Consider the following 24,402-nt stretch of genomic DNA (forward strand, 5'->3'; position numbering starts at 1 on the left):
TTTGTGTTGTTTATGATCTTGCATGCTCTCCGTTACTAGTAGAGGCTTTGGCCAAGTTGAAGCTTGTAACTCCAAGAGGGAGTATTTATGCTCGATAGTGGGTTCATGTCTCCATTGAATCTGGGGGAGTGACAGAAACTTCTAAGGTTGTGGATGTGTTGTTGCCACTAGGGATAAAACATTGATGCTATGTCCGAGGATGTAGTTATTGATTACATTACGCGCAATACTTAATGCAATTGTCTGTTGTTAGCAACTTAATACTGGAAGGGGTTCGGATGATAACCTGAAGGTGGACTTTTTAGGCATAGATGCATGCTGGATAGCGGTCTATGTACTTTGTCGTAATGCCCAATTAAATCTCACTATACTCATCATAATATGTATGTGCATGGTCATGCCCTCTTTATTTGTCAATTGCCCAACTGTAATTTGTTCACCCAACATGCTATTTATCTTATGGGAGAGACACCACTAGTGAACTGTGGACCCCGGTCCATTCTTTACATCTGAAATACAATCTACTGCAATTGTTCTACTGTTCTCTGCAAACAATCATCATCCACACTATACATCTAATCCTTTGTTACAGCAAGCCGGTGAGATTGACAACCTCACTGTTTCGTTGGGGCAAAGTACTTGGTTTGTGTTGTGCAGGTTCCACGTTGGCGCCGGAATCCCTGGTGTTGCGCCGCACTACATCTCGCCGCCATCAATCTTCAACGTGCTTCTTGGCTCCTACTGGTTCGATAAAACTTGGTTTCATACTGAGGGAAAACTTGCCGCTGTACGCATCACACCTTCCTCTTGGGGTTCCCAACGGACGCGTGCTGTACGTGTATCAAGCTCTTTTTCTGGCGCCGTTGCCGGGGAGATCAAGACACGCTGCAAGGGGAGTCTCCACATCGCAATCTCTTTACTTTGTTTTTGTGTTGCTTTACTTTATTTACTACTTTGTTTGCTGCACTAAATCAAAATACAAAAAAATTAGTTGCTAGTTTTACTTTATTTGCTATCTTGTTTGCTATATCAAAAACACAAAAAAAATTAGTTACTTATATTTTCTTTACTTATTTCAACATGTTTCCTTTTAATTTTACCGTAAAAGACATGCCGGTAGGACGTGGGTCTATAATTGGGAGAAATAATATAGAAATTTTTTTCAATCATGTTAGTACCATTGAAGATTTTGAAGATAGACACTTGGTAGAACTTGCTCCTACTTATGAAATTGCTGCTGCTGCTTTAGTTCGCATGTTGGAAACTAAATTTGTTAATCTCAATCCTATAATCCAACACATGTTTCTTACACTCGGTGATATGGAAGAAGGGGAAAAGAAAGATTTTGTTTTAGAAACCCTTCTTAGAGAATTTGGTGGTATAGCAAGAGAGGCTAGAAAGGTCTTTATTAAATATAAGATGCTTGGTTCTTATACCAATTTTGTTAGTCTCCTCGAAAAGATGGACATGGAGAGAGTAAGGTAAACTAATAATATTAATGATGGTGGGGAGATCAAAGCACCAAGACCATGTAAGCTCCTAGCAATGAATGACGCACTAGAAAATAACTATGCTTGGCTTGTTCCTGAAAATTTGTTTGATGCGAGTAGCAAGCCCAAGACTAATGAAAAGGGAGCCGCTAAAACTTATGTATCCAATATATTATGCATGGTTGAGAAAACTCCAAACCCCGCTGTAGATGCACCATCTCTTGATAATACTTGATACACACTTTCTGCGCCTAGCTGAAAGGCGTTAAAGAAAAGCGCTTATGGGAGACAACCCATGTTTTTACTACAGTATTTTGTTTTATATTTGTGTCTTGGAAGTTGTTTACTACTGTAGCAACCTCTCCTTATCTTAGTTTTGTGCATTGTTGTGCCAAGTAAAGTCGTTGATAGTAAGGTTCATACTAGATTTGGATTACTGCGCAGAAACAGATTTCTTTGCTGTCACGAATCTGGGCAAAATTCTCTGTAGGTAACTCAGAAAATTATGCCAATTTACGTGAGTGATCCTCAGATATGTACGCAACTTTCATTAAATTTGAGCATTTTCATTTGAGCAAGTCTGGTGCCTCAATAAGATTCGTCTTTACGAACTGTTCTGTTTGGACAGATTCTGCCTTTTATTTCGCATTGCCTGTTTTGATATGTTCGATGGATTTTTCGATTCCATTGACTTTCAGTAGCTTGGTGCAATGTCCAGAAGTGTTAAGAATGATGATGTCACCTCTGAACATGTATATTTTGATTGTGCACTAACTCTCTAATGAGTTGTTTTGAGTTTGGTGTGGAGGAAGTTTTCAAGGATCAAGAGAGGGAGATGATACAACATGATCAAGGAGAGTGAAAGCTCTAAGCTTGGGGATGCCCCGGTGGTTCACCCCTGCATATATCAAGAAGACTCAAGCGTCTAAGCTTGGGGATGCCCAAGGCATCCCCTTCTTCATCGACAACATTATCAGGTTCCTCCCCGGAAACTATATTTTTATTCCGTCACATCTTATGTGTTTTGCTTGGAGCGTCGGTTTGTTTATGTTTTTGATTTGTTTGAATAAAATGGATCCTAGCATTCATTGTGTGGGAGCGAGACATGCTCCGCTGTTGCATATGGACAAGTATGTCCTTAGGCTTTACTCATAATATTCATGGCGAAGTTTCTTCTTCGTTAATTTGTTATATGGTTGGAATTGGAAAATGATACATGTAGTAATTGCTATAATGTTTTTGATAATGTGATACTTGGCAATTGTTGTGCTCATGTTTAAGCTCTTGCATCATATACTTTGCACCCATTAATGAAGAAATACATAGAGCATGCTAAAATTTGGTTTGCATATTTGGTCTCTCTAAGGTCTAGATAATTTCTAGTATTGAGTTTGAACAACAAGGAAGACGGTGTAGAGTCTTATAATGTTTACAATATGTTTTTTATGTGAGTTTTGCTGCACCGCTTCATCCTTGTGTTTGTTTCAAATAGCCTTGCTAGCCTAAACCTTGTATCGAGAGGGAATACTTCTCATGCATCCAAAATACTTGAGCCAACCACTATGCCATTTGTGTCCACCATACCTACCTACTACATGGTATTTCTACGCCATTCCAAAGTAAATTGCTTGAGTGCTACCTTTAAATTTCTATTCTTCACCTTTGCAATATATAGCACATGGGACAGATAGCCTAAAAACTATTGTGGTATTGAATATGTACTTATGCACTTTATCTCTTATTAAGTTGCTTGTTGTGCGATAACCATGTTCCTGGGGACGCCATCAACTACTCTTTGTTGAATATCATGTGAGTTGCTATGCATGTTCGTCTTGTCTGAAGTAAGGGAGATTTACCACCTAATGGTTAGAGCATGCATATTGTTAGAGAAGAACATTGGGCCGCTAACCAAAGCCATGATCCATGGTGGAAGTTTCAGTTTTGGACATATATCCTCAATCTCATATGAGAATATTAATTGTTGCTACATGCTTATGCATAAAAGAGGAGTCCATTATCTGTTGTCTATGTTGTCCCGGTATGGATGTCTAAGTTGAGAATAATCAATAGCGAGAAATCCAATGCGAGCTTTCTCCTTAGACCTTTGTACAAAGTGCATAGAGGTACCCCTTTGTGACACTTGGTTAAAACATGTGCATTGCGATAATCCCGGTAATCCAAGCTAATTAGGACAAGGTGCGGGCACTATTAGTATACTATGCATGAGGCTTGCAACTTGTAAGATATAATTTACATAACACATATGCTTTATTACTACCGTTGACAAAATTGTTTCTTGTTTTCAAAATCAAAGCTCTAGCACAAATATAGCAATCGATGCTTTCCTCTTTGAAGGACCATTCTTTTACTTTTATTGTTGAGTCAGTTCACCTATCTCTCTCCACCTCAAGAAGCAAACACTTGTGTGAACTGTGCATTGATTCCTACATACTTGCATATTGCACTTGTTATATTACTTTACATTGACAATATCCATGAGATATACATGTTATAAGTTGAAAGCAACCGCTGAAACTTCATCTTCCTTTGTGTTGCTTCAATACCTCTACTATGAATTATTGCTTTATGAGTTAACTCTTATGCAAGACTTATTGATGCTTGTCTTGAAGTACTATTCATGAAAAGTCTTTGCTATATGATACAGTTGTTTACTCATGTCATTTACATTGTTTTGATCGCTGCATTCATTACATATGCTTACAATAGTATGATCAAGGTTATGATGGCATGTCGCTCCAGAAATTATCTTTGTTATCGTTTACCTGCTCGGGACGAGCAGAAACTAAGCTTGGGGATGCTGATACGTCTCCGACGTATCGATAATTTCTACATGTTCCATGCCACATTATTGATGATATCTACATGTTTTATGCATAATTTACATCATATTTATGCATTTTCTGGAACTAACCTATTAACAAGATGCCGAAGAGCCAGTTGTTGTTTTCTGCTGTTTTTGGTTTCAGAAATCCTAGTAAGGAAATATTCTCGGAATTGGACGAAATCAACGCCCAGGGGTCTATTTTCACACGAAGCTTCCAGAAAACCAAAGAGTCAACGAAGTGGGGCCACGAGGTGGCCAGGAGGTAGGGCGGTGCGGCCCAAGCCCTGGCCGCGCCGGCCTGTCTCCTGGGCCCCTCGCGACGCCCCTTGACCTGCCCTTCCGCCTACAAATAGCCTTCGTCGCGAAACCCCCAGTACCGAGAGCCACGATACGGAAAACCTTCCAGAGACGCCGCCGCCGCCAATCCCATCTCGGGGGATTCAGGAGATCGCCTCCGGCACCCTGCCGGAGAGGGCATTCATCTCCCGGAGGACTCTACACTGCCATGGTCGCCTCCGGAGTGATGAGTGAGTAGTTCACCCCTGGACTATGGGTCCATAGCAGTAGCTAGATGGTTGTCTTCTCCTCATTGTGCTTAATTGTCGGATCTTGTGAGCTGCCGAACATGATCAAGATCATCTATCTGTAATGCTATATCTTGTGTTTGTTGGGATCCGATGAATAGAGAATACCATGTTATGTTGATTATCAATTTATATCTATGTGTTGTTTATGATCTTGCATGCTCTCCGTTATTAGTAGAGGCTCTGGCCAAGTTTTTGCTAGTAACTCCAAGAGGGAGTATTTATGCTCGATAGTGGGTTCATGTCTCCGTGAATCTGGGGGAGTGACGGAAACCTCTAAGGTTATGGATGTGCTATTGCCACTAGGGATAAAACATTGATGCTATGTCTGAGGATGTAGTTATTGATTACATTACGCGCAATACTTAATGCAATTGTCTGTTGTTAGCAACTTAATACTGGAAGGGGTTCGGATGATAACCTGAAGGTGGACTTTTTAGGCATAGATGCATGCTGGATAGCGGTCTATGTACTTTGTTGTAATGCCCAATTAAATCTCACTATACTCATCATAATATGTATGTGCATGGTCATGCCCTCTTTATTTGTCAATTGCCCAACTGTAATTTGTTCACCCAACATGCTATTTATCTTATGGGAGAGACACCACTAGTGAGCTGTGGACCCCGGTCCATTCTTTACATCTAAAATACAATCTACTACAATTGTTCTACTGTTCTCTGCAAACAATCATCATCCACACTATACATCTAATCCTTTGTTACAGCAAGCCGGTGAGATTGACAACCTCACTGTTTCGTTGGGGCAAAGTACTTGGTTTGTGTTGTGCAGGTTCCACGTTGGCACCGGAATCCCTGGTGTTGCGCCGCACTACATCTCACCGCCATCAACCTTCAACGTGCTTCTTGGCTCCTACTGGTTCGATAAACCTTGGTTTCATACTGAGGGAAAACTTGCCGATGTACGCATCACACCTTCCTCTTGGGGTTCCCAACGGACGCGTGCTGTACGCGTATCATCCTCCATGTAGCAACTATTACAACTACTTTGAAATACTACTCAGCATGAAATTTAAAGACAACCATAAGGCTCCTGCCGGTTGCCACAATACAATAATGATCATCTCATACATATTCATCATCACATTATGGCCATATCACATCACCAAACCCTGCAAAAACAAGTTAGACGTCTCTAATTTGGTTTGCATATTTTACGTGGTTTAGGGTTTTCGAGAGAGATCTAATCTACCTACGAACATGAACCACAACGTTGGTACTAATGTTTTCAATAGAAGAGTAAATTGAATCTTCACTATAGTAGGAGAGAGAGACACCCGCAAAGCCTCTTATGCAATACAAGTTGCATGTCGAACGAGGAACAAGTCTCATGAACACGGTCATGTAAAGTTAGTCCGAGCCGCTTCATCCCACTATGCCACAAAGATGCAAAGTACTCAAACTAAAGATAACAAGAGCATCAACGCCCACAAAACCATTGTGTTCTACTCGTGCAACCATCTATGCATAGACACGGCTCTGATACCACTGAAGGATAACGTTGCATAGAAAACAAAAATTTTCCTACCGCGAACACGCAATCCAAGCCAAGATGCAATCTAGAAGACGGTAGCAACGAGGGGTTTATCGAGTCTCACCCTTGAAGAGATTCCAAAGCCTACAAGAGGAGGCTCTTGTTGCTGCGGTAGACGTTCACTTGCCGCTTGCAAAAGCGCGTAGAAGATGTTGATCACGATCCCTCCGGCGCCACGAACGGGCAGCACCTCCGTACTCGGTCACACGTTCGGTTGTTGATGAAGACGACGTCCACCTCCCGTTCCAGCGGGCAGCGGAAGTAGTAGCTCCTATTGAATCCGACAGCACGATGGCGTGGTGTCGGTGGCGGTGGAGAACTCCGGCGGAGTTTCGCTAAAGCACGCGGGAGCTATGGAGGAGAGGGGGGCGGCTAGGGTTTGGGAGGGGGTGACCGGCCACTTGGGGGGTGCGGCCAGGTGGTGTTCTTGAGGTGGCCGGCCCCCTCCCCTTGTCCCTCATTATATAGGTGGAAGCCCCAAGGGTTGGACTACAAGTCTCCGAATAAGACCCGAACCCAAAACCTTCCATATGATAGGGAAACCTACCCAAGCTAGGACTCCCACTAGAGGTGGGAGTTCCACCTTCCATGGAGGGGGTGGCCGGCCCCCCTTGGGGGAGTCCACTTGGGACTCCTCCCCCTCTAGGGTTGGCCGGCCATGGAGGTGGAGTCCCTCCGAGACTCCACCTTCCTTGGTGGTTTCTTCCGAACTTTTCTAGAACCTTCTAGAACATTCCATAGAACCTTCCGCATCATTTTAATTCACATAAAATGACATCCTATATATGAATCTTATTCTCCGAACCATTCTGGAACTCCTCGTGATGTCCGGGATCTCATCCGGGACTCCGAACAAATATTCGAACTCCATTCCATATTCAAGTTCTACCATTTCAACATCCAACTTTAAGTGTGTCACCCTACGGTTCGTGAACTATGCGGAAATGGTTGAGTACTCACTCCGACCAATAACCAATAGCGGGATCTGGAGATCCATAATGGCTCCCACATATTCAACGATGACTTTAGTGATCGAATGAACCATTCACATACGATACCAATTCCCTTTGTCATGCGATATTTTACTTGTCCGAGGTTTGATCTTCGGTATCACTCTATACCTTGTTCAACCTCGTCTCCTGACAAGTACTCTTTACTCGTACCGTGGTATGTGGTCTCTTATGAACTTATTCATATGCTTGCAAGACACTAGACGACATTCCACCGAGAGGGCCCAGAGTATATCTATCCGTCATCGGGATGGACAAATCCCACTGTTGATCCATATGCCTCAACTCATACTTTCCGGATACTTAATCCCACCTTTATAACCACCCATTTATGCAGTGGCGTTTGGTGTAATCAAAGTACCTTTCCGGTATAAGTGATTTACATGATCTCATGGTCATAAGGACTTGGTAACTATGTATCGAAAGCTTATAGCAAATAACTTAATGACGAGATCTTATGCTACGCTTAATTGGGTGTGTCCATTACATCATTCATATAATGATATAACCTTGTTATTAATAACATCCAATGTTCATGATTATGAAACTAATCATCCATTAATCAACAAGCTAGTTTAGAGGCATACTAGGGACTCTTTGTCTGTCTACATATCACACATGTACTAATGTTTCGGTTAATACAATTATAGCATGACATATAAACATTTATCATAAACATAGAGATATAAATAATAACCACTTTATTATTGCCTCTAGGGCATATCTCCTTCAGGATGAAGATGGCGAAAGCTTGCGGTGCAACTCGACTAAAAATCTTTGGCGACTCACAATTGGTGGCTCAGCAAGTTATGAACCAATGTGATGCAGTCAACGATAGCATGATAGCATATAAGGAGGTGTACCATGAGCTCGAGAAGCTGTTTGATGGATGCGAGGTCAATCACACCAGTAGGTTGAGCAATGATGAAGCCGACGTTCTCGCAAACATCGGGTCGCAGTGCCTTCCAATCCCACCAGGTGTATTTTGGGAAGAAATAGCGGAGAGATCCATAAAGCCAAAGAAGGCGCAGAAAAAAGCAAAGGAAGAAAAAACTTCGGCGCCCCTCAAATAGGCCGTGGAGGACGAAGAAGACCAAGAACTTGTGATGATGGTAGAAGTTCCTTGGATGCAAGCGTACATATCGTATATCCTTCGGAAAGAAATACCCGACGATCCAGTGGTGGCAAGGCGAATTATTCGGCGATCCAAAGCTTTCACAGTGGTCAAAGGGGAGTTATACAAGCGAAGTATTTCAGGCGTCCTGCAAAGGTGTGTCACACCCGAAGAAGGAAGGATAATCCTAAAGGATGTGCACGAGGGAATATGTGGTCACCACGCGAGCAGCCGAGCTATTGCAGCCAAGGTTTTTCGGGCAGGATTTTACCGGTTGACAGCAATCGAGGATGCAAAAGAGATAGTACGAACCTGCGACGTGTGCCAGAGATTCGCCGCAAAACCTCACTCTCCGGCGGCAGAGCTGATGCCAATACCATTGTCGTGGCCCTTTGCCCAGTGGGGACTTGATATGGTGGGCAAGTTGCACAAAGCTTCGCCAGGAGGATATGAGTACCTGTTGGTCGCTGTCGACAAATTCACCAAGTGGGTAGAAGCGAAGCCAGTAAATTCACCAGATGCAGCGTCGGCAATAAAGTTTGTGAAAGGCCTCGTCTTTCCGTTCGGAGTGCCTCATAGCATTGTCACAGACAACGGTACCAACTTCACAGCTAAGGAGTTCAAGGCATACTGCGCAGAAGTAGGCATTAAATTGCACTTTGCGTCAGTAGGACATCCACAAACCAATAGCCAAGTCGAAAAAGCTAATGGTATCATCTGCAACGGCATTAAAAAACGTCTGCTAGGACCGCTTGAAAAAGGTCGACATACCTGGCCAGAAGAATTGCCAAGTGTTTTATGGAGCATCCGAACAACACCAAATACGGCGACACAAGAAACTCCGTTCTTCCTTGTCCACGGAGCCGAAGCAGTACTACCAATTGAAATAGAGCATGATTCTCCAAGAGTAACAGAGTATGACGAGGAAACATCACGAAAAGCTCGGGAGGACGATATGGATGCACTCGATGAAGCTCGAGATGAAGTACTATCACGAGTTACCAAGTACCAGCAGGACCTGAAAAACTACCACAGTCGACGATTGCGGCCCAGATCCTTTCAGGTCGGCGATTTGGTCCTACGGCTTAACCAGCAAAGTACTGAAAAGCTCGAGTCACCATGGTTGGGACCTTACGTCGTCACGGAAGTCATCGACGGAGGAGCATACAGGATCAAGGACAAGAAGACAGGGGCTCCCGAGAAAAACCCCTGGAACGTGGCGCAGCTCAGGCGGTTCTACGCCTAGAGTCGAAATATAGTCCTCCTCTGTAAAAATACAATGTACTGAAACGCCCGCGAGTTTTCAGACGCACTCTTTTCCTTTTCGGGGCACCGAGTGGGGCCGGAAAGGTTTTTAATGAGGCGGGCTCGCGGTGCTGCAATATAATAAAGATAGTGGAGATATACTTCTTATTCTTCGACACGCTCGGGGGCTCAACGCCTTCAAGTTACAAAATATACACAATATAGATAAACTAGACTTACCGAAATATTTCTCCTTGGTACAAGAATACCTCGCCAAATAGAACATCGGGAGCTAATAATTATAAATATAGTGTACTCGTCAAAATTTTAGTGCTTTGGTCTGAAAACCTCGCAACAAAAATATAGAACGTCACCACCAAGACACTCGGGGGCTCGTACCCATTGACAGCAAAATATATATCTTCTTGCAACAAGAGAAAAATCTTCGAGATAACAAAACAGTATAAACTCAAGCCAGAGGCTCGGGGGCTTCACAATATAGACTACACTTCACAGTGTACAAAAGAGTTCGACAAAAATAAAGACATAGTTCCTTGCAGTATAAATACAGCTCAGTTTAGGCCTAATATACTATCTATGGATAAACCTTTGGTTGTCTTGTGCTCAGCATAGGTCCCCTTGATGAAGAATTCTGAATCCATCCGAAGAAGTTCATCCATCATCGCCTCAGCCACAGGAGTAACCATCGCCTCAGCCAAGCAATCATCAACAATCTTCGTCAGATCCAACTTGGGATGGCAAATGTGTATCATAATCATGGCGAACCTTGCTCCAGCAGTCAATTGAGCTCGCACAAAATTATGAATGCGAGGGGCATCTCTAAATTTCTCCATCATTCCAAGAAGAGTTTCGGGAGCCTCATCTCGAGGAAATAAAGTCTTGTAAACAAGGGTTAAGGTTCTCGTGCAGAAATTGAGAAATTCGCGCACCTGACAAGCGCGATCTTGGAACCTGACAATTTGCTGAGTTCGCTCAGGGGTGGCCCAGAACAGACAGCCATGGTTAAGAGAAAGATTGACGAGGAGATTCGTTCTGACATTCACTCTTTCATCTTCAGCGGCAGCGTCGAGAACCGAGCCTATTAAGCGACAAAGCAAGAAATCTAAGGGGAGGCACAGTAAAACAAAAAAGAAGCAGTGTGAGGTTGGAAAAACATACCTAGCGTATCTGCGCTAGCTTCAGTCATTAGCTCGAGCATGCTATTTTCTCGAGTAGTGGCTTTCTCAGCTTCCGACACAACAGCATCCTTGGCAGCTATGGCCTCTTTGGCTTGTTGAAGAGCACTTTTCTCCCTCTCGGATGCTTTTCGAGATTGTTCCATCATTGCCAGAGTTTGTTTTTTCATGGATTGAAGTTGTTGTCGAAGTTCTTGCAAATCTTGCGACAATTGTTTGCTTGAAGAACCTTCGATGAGGCTATCATCGACTAGTGTTTTCTTCGAGAAGGAAGAAGCAGGAGAAGTATCGGCAGGATGAGGATTGGCAGAGTAGTTATCAAATATCAACTGGAAAAGAAAATTCTAATATCAAATGATTGCACAAGACAGAATTCCATTGATCTTCAGAAAATTTACATTAATATTACAGAAGGAGTTCTTCAAAAGGACTACTAAGGTAATTGTCGCCAAAGCTAATATGGCGACAATAGCTAAAGAAGCAGAAAAAATAAAAAGCAGGGGCATTCAACTAGACCTCCGGCTTTGACGAGCTAGGAGTTGAAGATGGCTTGATTCCGAGATAGGCCAGGATTTTCTTCGTGTTGGGCTTTGCCACCTTGATCAGCGATCGCCATTTCGTTTGCTCTATCTGTTCTGTGTCGCCTACTTTCGCCCAGTCGATAGTTTGTTGGCTATCAGCGATCAAGGCAACAGTGCTTTCGACAGCAATCTTCATGTTCTCTTGGCGCATCTTCAGTCCAAGATCCTCTGGTGGGTTGAAGTCCTTGGCAAGAGCAAGGAAAGTCTTGGGTTCCTCTTTCTTTGGGAAGAAGTAGGGGAACAGCCGCAACAATCCTGAGTCAGCATGTCCAATGCCTTCGCGAGCTTCGGTTCCATGAAACTCAAGGATAGAGAGTGCGTCAAGAAGAGGATCGTTGTCGGGATCTTCAAGCTCAAATTCTTGGTTTGTTTTACCTGTCGCAGAAAATATATGTTGGTCGACAGCAAGTAAAAAAAAAGCAAGTATAAGAAAAATAGAATGGATCGACAAAATTACCGACAAAACGCTGATTCTGCGTGTTCAAGCGCTTGATGATCACCTTTTCACGAGTAGCCTGCGCGGCTTTGTGCTCGTTCAAAGCAGTTTCGGCATCATCCAGTCTTTTTTGCAGATCTTCGACACCAGCAGCTTTTGCCTTGGCCTCATCAGCCTCCGCTTTAGCTTTGCTAGCATCAAGTTTAGCCTTCTTGCAAGCCGCTTCACTTTGCTCTAATTTCTGAGCAAGCGTGTCGACAAGCTTGTTGGCTTCCGCAAGTTTTTCTGCCAAAATAGTTAAGAATCGTCAAAATTGCGACAAAACAGGAGCAGGAAGCTATAAACAAGGGCCAGTAAAGAATTATTACCTTTAGTCTTGCTGGCATACTCACGGTACACAATGAATTGGGCACCGATGCGAACAAGCTCTTTGATCATAGGCTGTCAAAGAAGGGCAAAGAAAGAAAATGTCGGTATGGGAAAAAATATGATGGCATAAAGAAGCAAAAAGAGGAAATATAGACAGTGATAAGAAAATTAAGAACTTACATCATCCAAGAGAGGGCTAGAGGAGCTACCCAATTGGAGGGTAGGCTCCGGGATTGTTTCAACCCTTGTCCTTTTTGGTGAAGGGACAAGAGGGCTTGAAGGAGGAGTAGGAGCGCCGACGTTTTGTTGAGGAGGTGAGGATTCCTCTCCTTCGACTAGCGTCTCCGAAACAACCAGAGTATGTGACGTACTCGTTCGAGCAGCCACATCAACAACTGGTACTTCTTCCTCATCATCGCTGCGATTAAATGTCGGCAGCATAAAAAGCAAGATAGACAAAAATCTTCGAGTACAAAAATAAAGGGAAATAAACAGTGACTTACGAGCTGATGAGGGCCTCGAGGTATGGATCATAAGCTGCCTTCTGACGTGAAGATACAGCTTCTTCGGCTTTGGAGGTGCCGGAATCTTCGACATCATCCCTTTTCCTTTTGTTCCTTGGAGAAACAGCAGGAGGAGGAGATTCTGCCGATGCAGTACCTTCAGAAGATCCCGCAGATTTTTGAGAATCTACGGGTTCATTCACAAAAGAGGGGGCATCTTGGTTGTCGTCGGTGACAACGGCCCTTTCATCGACTTCTCCACCTTCAGGAAGGGGAGGAAGCGAGACAAGATTTGGATGGTTCTATATAAAAAACAGGGGAAGATGTCAAAAAAGGAGTTACAAAAAAGATAGCAAGGCAATAACAAATCAATCGACAAAGCTTACCTTGGGAAGCGCATTGGTGGCGCTGTACGGTTTTACACGACAAGACGAAGGGACAGGATCTTTTTTGCTGAGGGAGGAGATTTTTCGGACAAGCTTTTCTAAGTCCTTGACCTCTAAATCCGCCGACAACCGATCTGCGTCCTTGTCGCCAGCGTACTTCCAGAGAGGGAATTTGCGAGCCTGAAGAGGCTGCACTCTGGTTCTAAGAAAATATGCTGTGATCTGAATACCTGACAGCTCTTTGCCGCGAGTATTCTGCAACTCATGGATGCGAGTCATCAGGGCTTCTGTCGATATTTTTTCTTCCTCGGTAGCCTCTGCATCCCAGGAGCGGCGGCGAAGGATTTTCTCGGCACCATCGAAAGGAGGGATGTTGTCTTCAGCACATCCATGGTTCTCCTCCTGAATGTACAACCACTTCTTGCGCCACCCTTGAACTGAGTCAGGGAGTTTGACATCGAAGTGATCGACTGTGGGGCGAACGGAAATAACAACGCCGCCTATATTATAGGCGACATTGGGAGAGCCATTGCGGCGACAAAAGAAAATGCGCTTCCATAGCGCCCAGTTAGGCTGGACGCCAAGGAAGGCCTCGCAGAGGGTGATGAAAATGGAGATATGGAGGATGGAATTGGGCGTGAGGTGGTGAAGTTGCAGACCATAAACAAAAAGCAGTCCGCGGAGGAAAGGATGAATGGGGGCGGAAAGACCGCGGATGAGATGGTCGATGAAACTTACCCGATACCCCATTGGAGGGGTTGGGTAGCTTTCTTCACTAGGGAAGCACAGCGCCTTCGGCTTCTTGCTGATCCCCAGCTTCTTCAAGAGATTGATGTCCTGGGTGGAAATTTTGGACCTTTCCCACTCCGCGCTTCCCAGATCTACGGCAGCCATTGAAGACTCCGGCGTGCTGTGTTTGATCAACCGACGAGGTGGCATCAACAATGGCACGGGAATGCAGCTTGGAGAGGATGAGCTCAGGGAGTTGTGGGGCGCAGGAGGAAGTTTTGCAGAGGAAAGCAGGGGAACGGCGCGAGCGGAAGTGCTCGAGGAAGAAGGGGATCTTATATAGAGGTGCGGTGAAGCGGCGGACCGTTGGATGAAAAATGTGTGCGGTATATGATAACCACGTGGAAACAGGGGTAAAAAAGTATTTTAACATTGGAGAAGTTACGGTACGTGCGCCAGGAAAAGCGGAGGACGTGTGTCCCCCACCTGCACGACGTGTCAAGGTAATGGATAAATTGGGCCCGCAAGGCAGTGGGAGAGGACTTAATCGCGATTTTCAGACTTGCAATCGTGGCTATCGTCAGCAATAACGTCACTTTAGCAGGAGAAAAATTCGACTCAACAGCTGTATAAAAAGGCGACATGCAAAAATATTGGAGAGCCTTTGATCAAATACAAGTTTTTGATCAAATGCTCGGGGGCTACTTTGAAAAAATGAAAAGATCAAGAAAGACAAAATAGAAATGGCGAGAGCCTATGATCAAATACAAATATTTTCTCATAGCCTCGGGGGCTACACCCATCGGGAGCGTTGTTTGCACACCCGAGAAATTATAAAACTTCGGGAGAAAAAGAAAATATAGTAGCATAAGGCGTGGAGCCTACACCCAAGCACAAGTCCTTGGCTGTAGCCTCGGGGGCTACTCCCATCGGGAACGCTGTTCGCGTGCCCGATGAAATTATAAAAAAGAAAGAAAGAATGAAAAGAAGAAAGATAGAAGAGCAAAAGAGTATATTTCGAGTTATAAATAACTCTGCATATACTCCCATCGGGGGAGCAATATAAGTCATCTTTGACTCAATAAAATGTGCCATTCCAACAGCCGAATAAGCACTCGACAATATATTCTCAGAACGCCAAAGTTGCGATCAATTTCTGAATGCCGCAAAACTTTGCGAAGGTAAGACCCCAGATCCGTTCTGTGAGGCGTGGCGCCGTCTCTGATGTCGGTTTGCTACTTTTATCCGTATCAACAGATACGAAGAAAAATCCTAACGGACGCGTTAGGTACCCGATAAATATGGCTGGGACCTGTCGAAGTTTACACCAGTATCCCGAGATCATGTCCAGGGACGTGATCTTGAAGTAGGTTTTTGCGGATTGCCACTAGAGCAGTTAACTAGTACCTGATCCGTCAGATGAACTAGCCCCAACTACCATTATCCCTGTACAATATAGCAATTTATGTGAAGAAATATAAAAAAGTTTTAAGTTGTCGAGTAAAAATAAACAGTGGAGATTTTCCCTGACTCTACGATTCAAGCAAAATCTCGGGGGCTACTGACATAGGCATCCCCAATGGGCATGCCAAAGTTAGTACCCGGGGTTTACTGAAGGCCCACTACCCGAAGAATAAGAAGATTCGGAAGCCCAAGATATTATTAAGGAAAGCTAGAGTTGTAATAGGAAGCATTATTTGTAATCTTGCGGGATGAGTTAGAAACCTTCCCGGACTCTGTAACTTGTACAATACGAATCCCTCGGCTCCGCCTCCTATATAAGGGGGAGTCGAGGGACAAAGAAAGCATCGAATCATTGTCTCTCAAACCCTAGTTTTCATAATCGTCGAGTACTTTTCGGCTGAAACCTTCGAGATCTACTTGCCCTCTACTTCCAACTAAACCCTAGTCTACAACCCGTAGGCATTGACAAGTTAATACCTTGTCACTAGTGCTATAAATTTGGCTTTCACGAAACATATTACAAATGCTCTCATAAAAGCTAGAGAGGAGAAACTAGAACGCGAAACTTCTATTCCTAAGAAGCTAGAGGATGGTTGGGAGCCCATCATTAAGATGAAGGTCAATGATTTTGATTGTAATGCTTTATGTGATCTTGGTGCAAGTATTTCCGTTATGCCTAAGAAAATCTATAATATGCTTGACTTGCCACCATTGAAAAATTGTTATTTGGATGTTAATCTTGCTGATAATTCTACAAAGAAACCTTTGGGGAGAGTTGATAATGTTAGCATTACCATTAACAATAACCTTGTCCCCGTTGATTTTGTTGTCTTGGATATTGAATGCAATGCATCTTGTCCCATTATATTGGGAAGACCTTTTCTTCGAACTGTTGGTGCTATCATTGATATGAAGGAAGGTAATATTAAATATCAATTTCCTCTCAAGAAAGGTATGGAACACTTCCCTAGAAAGAGAATGAAGTTACCTTTTGATTCTATCATTAGAACAAATTATGATGTTGATGCTTCGTCTCTTGATAACACTTGATACACACTTTCTGCGCCTAGATGAAAGGCGTTAAAGAAAAGCGCTTATGGGAGACAACCCATGTTTTTACTACAGTACTTTTATTTTATATTTGAGTCTTGGAAGTTGTTACTACTGTAGAAACCTCTCCTTATCTTAGTTTTGTGCATTGTTGTGCCAAGTAAAGTCGTTGATAGTAAGGTTCATACTAGATTTGGATTACTGCGCAGAAACAGATTTCTTTGCTGTCACGAATCTGGGCCTAATTCTCTGTAGGTAACTCAGAAAATTATGCCAATTTACGTGAGTGATCCTCAGATATGTACGCAACTTTCATTCAGTTTGAGCATTTTCATTTGAGCAAGTCTGGTGCCTCAATAAAATTCGTCTTTACGAACTGTTCTGTTTTGACAGATTCTGCCTTTTATTTCGCATTGCCTGTTTTGCTATGCTTGATGGATTTTTCGATTCCATTGACTTTCAGTAGCTTTGTGCAATGTCCAGAAGTGTTAAGAATGATTGTGTCACCTCTAAACATGTATGTTTTGATTGTGCACTAACCCTCTAATGAGTTGTTTTGAGTTTGGTGTGGAGGAAGTTTTCAAGGATCAAGAGAGGGAGATGATACAATATGATCAAGGAGAGTGAAAGCTCTAAGCTTGGGGATGCCCCGGTGGTTCACCCCTGCATATATCAAGAAGACTCAAGCATCTAAGCTTGGGGATGCCCAAGGCATCCCCTTCTTCATCGACAACATTATCAGGTTCCTCTAGTGAAACTATATTTTTATTCCATCACATCTTATGTACTTTGCTTGGAGTGTCTGTTTGTTTTTGTTTTTGTTTTTGTTTGAATAAAATGGATCCTAGCATTCTTTGTGTGGGAGAGAGACACGCTCCGCTGTTGCATATGGACAAATATGTCCTTAGGCTTTACTCATAATATTCATGGCGAAGGTTGAATCTTCTTCGTTAAATTGTTATATGGTTGGAATTGGAAAATGATACATGTAGTAATTGCTAAAATGTCTTGGATAATGTGATACTTGGCAATTGTTGTGCTCATGTTTAAGCTCTTGCATCATATACTTTGCACCTATTAATGAAGAAATACATAGAGCTTGCTAAAATTTGGTTTGCATAATTGGTCTCTCTAAGGTCTAGATAATTTCTAGTATTGAGTTTGAACAACAAAGAAGACGGTGTAGAGTCTTATAATCTTTACAATATGTCTTTTATGTGAGTTTTGCTGCACCGGTTTATCCTTGTGTTTGTTTCAAATAAACCTTGCTAGCCTAAACCTTGTATCGAGAGGGAATACTTCTCATGCATCCAAAATCCTTGAGCCAACCACTATGCCATTTGTGTCCACCATACCTACCTACTACATGGTATTTCTCCACCATTCCAAAGTAAATTGCTTGAGTGCTACCTTTAAAATTTGGGATTTCTATTTTCGTGCCCTCGGGTCCTTAGTTGTACTCAGTTTTCCCCAGCTCCTTAGTTTTTCCTCAGTTTTCCCCAAGCCCTTGTCTGAACCCGCAGAAGGAGCTCGGACGGAAGGAATCCGTTAAGTTGACCGTTCCATGCTGACGAGTGGGGTCGTGTCGTTTGTGGGGTCGCGTCGTGTGGGACCGCGTCGTGTGGGGCTGGTAGGAAGGGACCGCGTGGGACAGGACGAGACCATGTTTGTGGGGCCGTAGCGTGTGGAGCCGTGTGGGTCCGGGACGGGAGCACGAGTGGTTTCTGTCTCTTTCGCCCAGATTAGCAGTTTTCAATGTACCTTTTTCCTCTCTCTCGCTCGATCTCATTCATATTTGATAGCCCAAATTGGTAGCAAATCTAGAGCAGCTTGTCCTTCTGTTTTTTAACGCCATTCATTTCTTTATGCCTTCGTTTTTACCCAATCAGGTAGGAAATCTAGGGCACAAATCCAGAGAGAAAATATAGGATAAGCTGCATACAGCAACCAACATAGCATAGATATATTCAGGACAGATCCAAAAGTAGTACCGATAGATCCAACATAAGCTACATTTTACATGAATTTAAGCTGCTCTACAGATAGAGCAGTCACATACAGAGAGTGCAGTAGGCACGTTCAACGCCTCCAGGTAGCGCGTGTGACTCGCTTGGAGGTTGCGCAGGTGAATCCCAAGTGCTTTGTGTTTGGCCATGTACGCATGCACGTTCACGGTCCTTCCAACTCTAGCGCCACATCTGCCAATGGATTCAGCATGGTTCACCAGGGAGTTGAAGTCGGTGGCGTGGAGCTTCCTGTTGCAGAAGGGGCACTTGTAAATGCCTCGAGCAAAGGGGCCATCGTAATGGCCGGACTGCAGCCTCCTGAGGACGTGACGAGTCTTGGTGTGGAAGGACTCGTCGTCGCTGTCGACGTCGCTGCTCTGCACCTGTCACGTAGCACCAAAGATCGTGCAAAAAAACGGAGTCAATTGCAACGATGATGGAACAGAGAGTGAACAAAAAATCATGCATGATAATATGGGCTCGAAAAAAAGAGGTAGCCTCAGTTACATTGGACACACTTATATCCAGGATTTGAGTCAGCAAACCAAAGATCATGCACAACAAATTTGTACACACCAATTGTTTACTGACCAAACCCTGAATCAATTTATGCCCAAATATTCATCATCATCGGCACAAATCTTAAACAAAAGCAAATCACAAACACTAATAACGCAAGATCTAACACAAAAGGATCGAACTAGGAACAGACGAACAGTAATAACGCAAGATCTAACACAAAAGGATTGAACTAGGAACAGACGAACCGTAATAACGCTAGATCTAACACAAAATGATTGAAATGAGATAAGAACAAGGGAACAAAGGGTTACCTCCGCCTCGTTGTCGACGATGCTGGTGTCGTAGGGGTTCTCCGGCGCGTCGTATTGCACTGGTTCGTACGGGTCCCAAGCGACGGGGATCGGACGGTGGCGGCGGCCGATGCGCCGGCTGCTACGTTGGAAGCAGCGACGGGGCTCGGACGGGGGCGGCGGCCGATCCGCCGGCTGCTACGTTGGAAGCAGGGACAGGGGCCTGGACGGGGGCGGCGGCCGATCCGCCGGCTGCTACGTTGGAAGCAGCGACAGGGGCCTGGACGGGGGCGGCGGCCGATGCGCCGGCTGCTACGTTGGAAGCAGCGACAGGGGCCTGGACGGGGGCGGCGGCTGATGTGCCGACAATGGGCATCTCATTCTTCTCCATCGCCGGCGGTTTTCTTCGGGGTTTTTTCTTCGGTTGTGGAGAAGATGATGGGACAGGAGAGGCGGTTGCAGTGAGCCAGTGAGAACGTGCGTCGAGGGAGAGAAAGAGGGGCTCTATAAAGACGAAGGTGGCGTGTACCGCAACACGCGTCCGCTATGCACGGCTGCAGCGTGCACCGCTACACGAGTCTAACCCTGGGACGTTTGGTGTACTCAGTTATAACCTCAGGCCTTATACAGAAATTTTATCTGTACTCAGTTTTCCCCTCGAGGACTTAGACCGGCAAGTGCAATATACTCAGTTTTACCCTCAAGTAGCTGGTCAACAGAGAGTCAACAAATGAGATTAACATAGCTAATTGAGTCATTTCATGCGCAAAAAAATCCAAAAAAATAAAAACATAGTGGCAACTACTCATGGAGTCTTCCTACGCAACCTGCCACCTAGAAAACCTTAACAAACATATATAAATCAAGTTTTACCACAAATTGCCACTTCTCAGAATCACTAGTGTAGCTATGAAGATGATTGGTTTTCCACCCAAACCCCTTTGCAAAACATCTTTCCCAAAACATAGTTTGTCTAAATGATGCCATAATTGTCACACTCATGTATATTTGAATTGCAAATAATTTGATGTAGCCCAATATGAATTATATTGTACAAAACACACATTTTTCATTTTGTAATTCTTTTGTTTGAATCCCTTAGTCTATTTACTATTTATGTGCCCTTGGATTCTTAGTACTACTCAGTTTTGCCCTCAAGTACTGTCACAAATGCTCTGAGAAGCCCAAACTTATCCTGATTGGTTGAGCCGTTGTCACACGGATCGACTCCACGAACCGTTGATCCACTGATCTAACGGGCAGTATACCCCTATCCGTCTCTTCGTGGCAACCTCTCTCTCTCTCTCTCTCTCTCTCTCTCTCTCTCTCTCTCTCTCTCTCTCTCTCTTCGTGGCCACCCCTCTCTCTCTGTCGGTGGAGAATGCCCACCCCTCTATTTATGTGCAATAACGAGTTTGCCACTTAATATAGTTTGGGATATAGTATTGGTATAAACATGAGGCATACATATTTGCAGATTTCGGTGATTGCATTATTTGTCACCCCTCTAACAATTATCAACTATCTTTAGCTGTCCTTTTCTTTTAGGGAATATAGTTTGGGATATAGTATTGGTATTTTGAAACGGCCTAAAAGTGGTATAATTTTGTTATAAACATGAGGCATACATATTTGCGGATTTCGGTGATTGCTATCAACTATCTTTAGCTGTCCTTTTCTTTTAGGGAATATAGTTTGGGATATAGTATTGGTATTTTGAAACGGCCTAAAAGTGGTATAATTTTGTTATAAACATGAGGCATACATATTTGCGGATTTCGGTGATTGCATTATTTGTCACCCCTCTAACAATTATCAACTATCTTTAGCTGTCCTTTTCTTTTAGGGAATATAGTTTGGGATATTGTATTGGTATTTTGAAGGGACCCTATTTTGAAAGGGATCCCATTTTGAAACGGCCTAAAAGTGGTATAATTTTGTTATAAACATGAGGCATACATATTTGCGGATTTCGGTGATTGCATTATTTGTCACCCCTCTAACAATTATCAACTATCTTTAGCTGTCCTTTTCTTTTAGGGAATATAGTTTGGGATATGGTATTGGTATTTTGAAACGGCCTAAAAGTGGTATAATTTTGGTATAAACACGAGGCATACATATTTGCGGATTTCGGTGATTGCATTATTTGTCACCCCTCTAACAATTATCAACTATCTTTAGCTTTCCTTTTCTTTTAGGGAATATAGTTGGTAATTTCGGTGAATGCACACACTAACTTTGAAAACAACTACAAGTACATGTAACTGAATAATGGATTTGTAAGGTATCCCTTGTAACAACTTCTAGCGCCTGGTGAGCAATGATAAGAATCCGATCGTAATTATACAACAACAAAAAAACCAGCCATCAGTTAGCTTGCTTCTTCAACTCGATCAGCTGCCTTAACTGCTTGTTCATTTTCTTCAGTTCTCCCTTCACTTCCACCAGTTCTGCATTGGGAGCATTAGGCATAATCGGAACGGCTCCTCTCTCCGCCGCATTCTCTACAGCAAGTGCCCCTCCCACATTGCGCGCCCCCATAGCGCCAATTGATTCCTGCAATCGAAGCCTACGAACGTACACATCGATCCACTCGAAATGCCTGCATTTCTTCAAGATCTGAAAACAACAACGTGAACCCTAAATCCCAAATTCGAGGGAATAACAAGAAAATCGAGAGAAAACAGAGAAATTGGAGCGAGATCTAACCTTATCCCCCTCTCTATATGGCAAGCTCTCGCATGCAACGAACTCACGTCCACGGTTGCCGTTCTCGTCCGTCTTACAGATTGACCGCTTCAGAGGCTCCTGGCGTGGGCAGTCAGGGCATCTTGTCAAAGGCACGGGTCCATACTCCGGCCATGAAGAACGGGAGGTCGAAGAGAAACTAGACATCACCCGCCTGCCGGAGAAGGGATGCCGCTGGCGGAGAAGAAGAACAATGGGGCGCGGGGAAAGAAAGGGGAAGCAATGGCACGGGCACGGGAGCGGGGCTGGCTCGGGCTCCCATTTTGCAACGGTCACCTGGGTAAGTTGTGGGTCCGGCGCACTTAACGTGGACAAGTTGTGGGTCCCACGATGATCTGGATAAGTGAAAACGTGTCCACTGCGGGGCACCAACAGCGGCCCCACTTGCCAGCACCAACCAACGTCAACTAACGGGATTCCTTCCGTCCGAGCTCCTTCTGCAGGTTTCAGACAAGGTTTTGGGGAAAACTGAGGAAAAACTAAGGGGCTGGGGAAAACTGAGCACAACTAAGGAGCCAGGGGCACGAAAATAGAAATCCCTTAAAATTTCTATCCTCTACCTTTACAATATATAGCTCATGGGACAAATAGCCTAAAAACTATTGTGGTATTGAATATGTACTTATGCACTTTATCTCTTATTAAGTTGCTTGTTGTGCGATAACCATGTTCCTGGGGACGCCATCAACTACTCTTTGTTGAATATCATGTGAGTTGCTATGCATGTCCGTCTTGTCTGAAGTAAGGGAGATTTACCACTCATTTAATGGTTAGAGCATGCATAATGTTAGAGAAGAACATTGTGCCGCTAACTAAAGCCATGATCCATGGTGGAAGTTTCAGTTTTGGACAAATATCCTCAATCTCATATGAGAAAATTAATTGTTGTTACATGCTTATGCATTAAAGAGGAGTCCATTATCTGTTGTCTATGTTGTCCCGGTATGGATGTCTAAGTTGAGAATAATCAATAGCGAGAAATCCAATACGAGCTTTCTCCTTAGACCTTTGTACAGGCGGCATAGAGGTACCCCTTTGTGACACTTGGTTAAAACATATGCATTGCGATGACAATCCCGGTAATCCGAGCTAATTAGGACAAGGTGCGAGCACTATTAGTATACTATGCATGAGGCTTGCAACTTGTAAGATATAATTTACATAACACATATGCTTTATTACTACCGTTGACAAAAAAAAATCTTGTTTTCAAAACCAAAGCTCTAGCACAAATATAGCAATCAATGCTTCCCTCTGCGAAGGGCTTTCTTTTACTTTTATGTTGAGTCAGTTCACCTATTTCTCTCCACCTCAAGAAGCAAACACTTGTGTGAACTGTGCATTGATTCCTACATACTTGCATATTGCACTTGTTATATTACTTTGCATTGAGAATTATCCATGAGATATACATGTTACAAGTTGAAAGCAACCGCTGAAACTTAATCTTCCTTTGTGTTGCTTCAATACCTTTACTTTGAATTATTGCTTTATGAGTTAACTCTTATGCAAGACTTATTGATGCTTGTCTTGAAGTACTATTCGTGAAAAGTCTTTGCTTTATGATTCAGTTGTTTACTCATGTCATTTACATTGTTTTGATCGATGCATTCATTACATATGCTTACAATAGTATGATCAAGGTTATGATGGCATGTCACTCTAGAAATTATCTTTGTTATCGTTTACCTGCTCGGGACGAGCAGAAACTAAGCTTGGGGATGCTGATACGTCTCCGACATATCGATAATTTCTTATGTTCCATGCCACATTATTGATGATATCTACATGTTTTATGCATACTTTATGTCATATTTATGCATTTTCCGGCACTAACCTATTAACGAGATGCCGAAGAGCCAGTTGCTGTTTTCTGCTGTTTTTAGTTTCAGAAATCCTAGTAAGGAAATATTCTCGGAATTGGACGAAATCAACGCCCAGGGGCCTATTTTGACACGAAGCTTCCAGAAGACCGAAGGGAAGACGAAGTGGGGCCACGGGGCACCGCCACACTAGGGCGGCGCGGCCCAGGGGGGGCCCGCGCGGCCCTAGCGTGTGGGGCCCCCGTGAAGCCTCCTAACCTGCCCTTCCGCCTACATATAGTCTTCGTCGCGAAACCCCCAGTACCGAGAGCCACGATACGGAAAACCTTCCAGAGACGCCGCCGCCGCCAATCCCATCTCGGGGGATTCAGGAGATCGCCTCCGGCACCCTGCCGGAGAGGGGAATCATCTCCCGGAGGACTCTTCATCGCCATGGTCGCCTCCAGAGTGATGA

The sequence above is a fragment of the Lolium perenne genome, chromosome 4, assembly GCF_019359855.2.
Source record: "Lolium perenne isolate Kyuss_39 chromosome 4, Kyuss_2.0, whole genome shotgun sequence".
In the NCBI taxonomy this organism is placed as follows: Eukaryota; Viridiplantae; Streptophyta; class Magnoliopsida; order Poales; family Poaceae; genus Lolium; species Lolium perenne.